We start from the raw sequence: 6,785 nt of genomic DNA on the forward strand, positions 1-6,785 counted from the left end.
CTGACACCTCCCCCCCCAGATTTCCAAGGCCCCAAGATTCCGGGTCCTCCACCGCGGTCCTGCCTTCCTCCACGTTCCCAGCTGTCTCTTCAGTCCCCTCCCCGGGGCCTTCTCCGGGATTCCTCCCTACACCAGGGAGCCTTCCAGGTTCTCCCCAGCCTGACGTGCCCCTGGCCCCTCAACTCGAAGCAGCACATCTCGACCGCCTGTCACCACGACCCAGTTAGAAAGAGTCTTGCGAGACCGCCTGGCACAGGTGTGCTTGATAAGGTACTAGTGATCCAGTCTGCGTCCTTCCATTTCCTTTGAGATGCTCTTCCACATAAAATGTCCACCAAGAGTGAACCCCAAAGCAATCCATGGACTTTGGGTGCTAATTCTGTGTTGTTGGAGGTTCATCAACTGGAACTAAAGTCCCACCTGGTGGGGTGTGCGTGGAGGGTGGGTTGTGGGGAGCCTGTGGCAGGCGAGTGGTAGCGGGGAGCTCTCTGTGCTTTCTGCTCAGTTTACCGTGAGCCCAAAGCTGCTCTAAAAAAATTAAAAATACAAATTTAAACAAACACTCTTCTGGCCTCGCTACACTGCTTTTACCCCTGGCCATCACCTGCAGAGTGAGTGTCCTAGAGAACTTGATCTTGATCATGCTTTTGGCCCACTTTTTTTTTTTTTAATTATTCCACTTGATGCTATACCAGGTAATTTAGATAAAACGAGTGCCCTCCCCAGGGTGGCTCACTGCTGGGGTTTGCTGGGACAGAGAGGAGTGGGAAGACGGAGAAAGTCCTGAGCAAACTGGGACAAGTTCCCCAGAGTTCCCCCCGCAGCTAAAGCTCCATTAGCACCATGGAGTCTGACTTCTAATCCTTGAAAAGAACCTTGCTCGGAATCCACAGGAGCTGAATAGACGTGGGCCACTGCCTTATGAAGATTGTTCGTTTCGGGCCCCTGCGGGACCTGACTGTGCGGATGCTTCCATAAATGCTGACTGGGCTGCAGGGGACCGGAATGGTTTTAAATGCCATTCCTAAATGAGGGTCTCCTTTGTATCTCCTCGGCGCTCACCCCTCCCATGAGGACACGACTTCCAACACTGGCTGAAGAGCCACACAGCCAGAGGCAGAGCAATAAATGAATCTGTTCCCTGTCCAGGGGGCCAAGTCCAACGACCGCACGTTGGGGTGTCCAGACATGGTCAGATGACACGCTTGACCTCGGAACTCTCCTTCCAGAGAACCTCAATTTCACAGCACAGCGCTGTGATCTTGCTTTAGTGAGACAGATCATGACCTTGCCTGGTGGTCCAGTGCTTGAGAATCACCTTCCAATGCAGGAGTTTCAAACTTGGGTTTGATCCTTGGTCGGGGAACTAAGATCCCACATACCAAGGGTCAGTGAAGCCCAGGTGCCCCAGCGAAGATCCCGTGTGTGCAACTAAGACCTGACACTGCCATAAATAAATAAACAGAGTCAGCGGTGGGGGAGTGGAAGAGTGTGCTGGTCTTCCCAGAGCACGTGATACCCTCAGGCATTTCACTCCCCTCCCCCCCTCCTCTCGGAGCACAACACACCTGCAGGGCCCATCTGTATTCTAGGCAGGCCAGCTTGTGCTGGTTCAGAGTTTTCTTAGAATAATCCAAATTCTCACAACAGATGTTAATCACGGAAGAGCCAGAGAAAAACCTGTCTTTTGTAAGACATGTTAAAATCTCTCAGAAGGCCAGCAGAAGCAGAGACACGAAGATGTCCACCAATGAACTCCTTTTGGCATTTTAATGCAAACAACCAGATACAGATCACTGTAATTCTTTAAGCTTTTAAAAAATATTTGTTTATTTCTGGCTGAACTGGGTCTTCATTGCAGCACACAGGCTTTCTCTGGTAGCGGAGAGCAGGGCCACCCTCCAGCTGCCGTGTGTGGACTTCTCACTGAAGTGGCTTCTCTTGTTGCAGAGCATGGGCAGGGCACACAGGCTCAGTGGTTGTGGCGCACGGGCTTGGTTGCCCCTCAGTGTGTGGGATCTTCCCTGACCAGGGACCGAATCAGCGCCCCCTGCATTGCAAGGCAGATTTTAACCACTGAACCACCAGGAAAGCCCCAGATAATTGCAATTTTAAAAAGCTACTGGCACATAAGTATATCAAAATTTTTGCCTACCATTGAGCATTGGATTTTGTTGGGAACTGGCAGCTACTATTAAAATAGAAAAATTTTGTACTATGGGCTAAATTGATCTGGGCAGTAAGATGAAATTAAATAAATTTTTCTATGTTGAAAAAATATAAGATTGCTCCCTGTGGCTCAGACGGTAAAGACTCTGCCTGCAACGCAGAAGACCAGGGTTTGATCCCTGGGTCAGGAAGATTACCTGGAGAAGGGAATGATAACTCACTCCAGTATTCTTACCTGGAAAATCCCATGGACAAAAGAGCCTGGCGGGCTGCGGTCCGTGGGGCTGCAAAGAGCCGGCCACGACTGAGCGCACACAGCTGATTCACACTGTGCTCCCACTCTTGCTCTAGGGGACTAAGAAATTTCCAGAATTACACTGATTCCTTTACACAGTAAACCCTACTAAGGGGCGATCTCAGTTTACTTTGGTTCCCACTTGTGTTGCAGAGTCCATTTCATGTCTTTAACTCTCCCTCCCTCTTTGGTAGCCCTGTAGAGTTAGTGTCCCTATTTTACAGGATAATAATAGCTCAGAATGCTAAAAAGACTTGCACTAAGTCACACAGTAAGTCAGAGAGCTAAAATTATTGATATTTGCCAAGGAACTTTTTAACTTAAAAAAATAGAAAAGCACAAAACAGTGAAGACATTTTATAAAACTATACTTGTAATTGTTAACAGTATGATTTATATCATATTTAATTGTGGTAATGTGAGGTATTCTATATTTTGTATGTATATAGATATGTTAGATATATGTTGATAAGGGTGAAAGAGGACAGTGAAAAAGCTGGCTTGAAACTCAACATTCAAAAAACTAAGATTATGGCACCTGGTCCCATATTTGCACCATGGCAAATAGAAGGGGAAAAAGTGGAAGCAATGACAGATTTTCTTTTCCTGGACTCCAAAATCACTGTGGACAGTGACTGCAGCCATGAAATTAAAAGATGCCTGCTCCTTGGAAGAAAAGCTATGACAAACCTAGACAGCGTTTTTAAAAGCAGAGACATCACTTTGCCAACAAAGGTCAGTATAGTCAAAGCTATGGTTTTCCAGTAGTCATGTACAGATGTGAGAGTTGGACCATAAAGAAGTCTGAGAACCAACGAATTGAAGTTTTTGAATTGTGATTCTGGAGAAGACTCTTGAGAGTCCCTTGGGCAGCAAGGAGATCAAACCAGTCAATCCTAGAGGAAATCAACCCTGGGTACTCATTAGAAGGACTGATGCTGAAGCTCCAATACTTTGGCTACCTGATGCAAAGAGCTGACTCATTAGAAAAGACCCCAATGTTGGGGAAGATTGAAGGCAAAAAAAGAAGAGCAGTAGCAAAGGATGAAGTGGTCAGATAGCATCCCTGAGTCAATGGACATGAATTTGAGCAAATTCTGGGAGATAGGGGAGGACAGAGGAGCCTGGCGTGCTGCAGTCCATGGGGTCTCAAAGAGTCAAGACATGACTTATGACTGAACAACATAAATATATATTATATGGATTTATAGTGATTTGGGTTATTGTAGGCATTTCCCCCTTATTGTGGTAAAATAGACATAACATAAAATGTATCATTTTACCCATTTTTAAGTGTATTGTTCAGTGACATTATATAATATATGTTGTCGTGTAGCCATCACCTCTATCCATCGCCAGGACTTTTTCATCTTCCCGACTAAAACTTTGTCCCTATTAAACACTAACTTTTGAGAATGGAAATAGTTCTTGCCATATCAGTAAACAAAGATGTAACAGTCATCAGCAATTCCAGCCTTCCAGTGTGAGCCTAAGAACACTCGGGAAGGAGAATACCTGTGATCTAACGGCCATCAGATTGCAGCCACTCCCTATGGTGAGCCCAGGGGAGCTTGGGGTGTGAAAAACACAGAATGCTGACCCAGGACTGGAGAAGGCGATGGCACCCACTCCAGTACTCTTGCCTGGAAACTCCCATGGATGGAGGAAGCTGGTAGGCTGCAGTCCATGGGGTCGCAGAGAGTCAGACACAACTGAGCGACTTCACTTTCACTTCTCACTTTCATGCATTGGAGAAGGAAATGGCAGCCCACTCCAGTGTTCTTGCCTGGAGAATCCCAGGGATGGCGGAGCCTGGTGGGCTGCTGTCTTTGGGGTCGCACAGAGTCGGACACGACTGAAGCGACTCAGCAGCTGCAGCAGATCCAGGATTGCTGAGATGCCTACGGAATGAATGACTTCAGTGAGCCCAGACTCTCCCATTTTCCTATTCATGGAAAAGTACTAAGTTCCTTAACTTGAGATATCTGGTTTTCTTTAATTAACAATGATATTTTGATGCTCAGATTACCTGCCCTTCATTGTAAAGCTTCTGTATAACCTGCTTCCTCCCCTCGCCTCCTTGGAGCAGTTCTCTCAGGGTTACTTGAGATGCTATCTCCCAGGCCTGAAGTCCTAAAAATTCTCATCAAATAAAACATAACTCTCAACTTTTCATTTCAGTTCAGTTCAGTTCAGTCGCTCAGTCGTGTCCGACTGTTTGCGACCCCATGAATCGCAGCACGCCAGGCCTCCCTGTCCTTCACCATCTCCCGGAGTTCACTCAAACTCATGTCCATCGAGTCAGGGATGCCATCCAGCCATCTCATCCTCTGTCGTCCCCTTCTCCTCCTGCCCCCAATCCCTCTCAGCATCAGGGTCTTTTCCAATGAGTCAACTCTTCGCATGAGGCGGCCTAAGTACTGGAGTTTCAGCTTTTAGGTGATGAATATTTTTTAAGGTTACACTTACTACTCCCTCCCCACCTTCAGGCCCTGGCAATATCCTTCTACTTTCTGTCTCTCTGAATCTGCCTACTTTAGGAACCTCATATAAGTGGACTTACACAGTATTTGTCCTTTTGTGACTGGCTTATTTCACTTAACTTTCACTTAGACATTATGCTAACTGAAAAAGTCAGTCATGGCTTTAAATTCTGACACTGGTTTTAAGGTAGCCAAGGTGTGTGTTAAAAATAGCCATAAACTTTGTATATACCTAGCAAGAGAGTATGAAATGTGAGTGACCTAGCTCAGAAGACTTCTTTCTGCATGAAATACCCAAACATACAAGCAGCCTTTATGAGCCAAACTAAAAAAGGAACTCTGAGCTCAGACTCCTTGCACATGAAGCTCAGAATAGCTGTGCTTAACTTACCAAGTATGACAGTACAAAATGTCACACTGGGAATATTGGATGTGGGAGTCGATCACCCAGGGGGAAAAAATCTCTCATCTAATTTAAGGGAACTCAAAATGAATCCATTCTCTCGTTCAGAATTCTGCTTTGCAAAAGTCCCATCTGGTACTAACTATATTTACTTAGATAGATCAGTACCACAAAATAAAGGTTATTTAGAGCATCTTGTTATGGTTTTCTGGATGATTCTTCCATCTACGAGAGAATGCAACAGAGACACAGGAAATTGACCCTAAACATGGACTATATTTTGTTCAAATGTAAACGTAGAGACATCACCCTTCCAGTCAAGAAAACAATCGGACCTTTCATACATGACACACACAGGCTCTGCAATCGCCCTGGAAAGTCCCTGGAGCAGCAGGGACTGTAAATGAGATAAGCACAGGTTTCTTGATGGGGGCCAAGATAACAGGCTAGCTTCACGCTGTCTGATGTCCACATCACAAGGGGGAAGGTCAGATGGGCAAGGGAAAGCAGTTTGCTGAGCTTCACCCACTCGCTGGAACTCTGTTCTGTTTCCACACTGAGATCTGCTTCCTTGGTGACCTTCACAGTGTAACCTTTCCCTGCCTCAGTTTCCTCATCTGCAAAGTAAATTCACAGCAATCCACCTCGGAGGGCACAAAACCACGTCAGTGTACGTACCCCACACAGGTTGTCACTGGGGTGCTTTGCTGACGTTCCAGGAGTCTCGTCTCCCAAAGCGGATGATGAGCAAGGGCCGCGGGCTGTTTGAGGTGGGTTTTCCCATTGTTGTTATTCACTTATTTTGGCTGTGCTGGGCTGTTTTTGCTGCGCTCGGACTTCCCCTCCTTGCGGTGAGCAGGGGTTCCTCTCCGGTGCCGGTGCAGGGCTTCTCCTTGTGGTGGCTTCTCTTGTTTCAGAGCATAGACTCGAGAGCCCGTGCGCTCAGTACTTGCAGCTTGCAGGCTCCAGAGCCTAGCTTCCATAACTGTGGTGCACAGTTTGAGCTGCCCCACAGCCTGTAGGATCTTCCCAGACCAGAGATCAAACCAGAGTCCCCTGCATCGCAAGGCAGAATTTTAATCACTGGACCGACCACCAGGGAAGCCCGAGTTGTTGTTGTTTTGTTTTGTTATGTTTTTAATATCTGTTGTGAGTTGAATTGCATCCTCCCGAAAGAGACGTTGAGTCCTGACCCTGATGGAGCTGAGTGAGGCCTTGTTTGTAGCTGCCGCTTGCTGCAGATGTAATCAAGGTGAGGTCAGGGCTTCTCCGATGGCCCAGAGGGAAAGAATCCGCCTGCTGATACAAGAGACACTGGTTTGGAAGATTTCACATGCCGCAGAGCAACTAAACCCTTCGCCACAGCTACTGAACCTGTGCTCTAGAGCCCAGAAACCGTACTCTAGAGTCTGTGTGTTTCGCAACAAGAGAAGCC

Source organism: Capra hircus, chromosome 21 (genome assembly GCF_001704415.2).
Source record: "Capra hircus breed San Clemente chromosome 21, ASM170441v1, whole genome shotgun sequence".
In the NCBI taxonomy this organism is placed as follows: Eukaryota; Metazoa; Chordata; class Mammalia; order Artiodactyla; family Bovidae; genus Capra; species Capra hircus.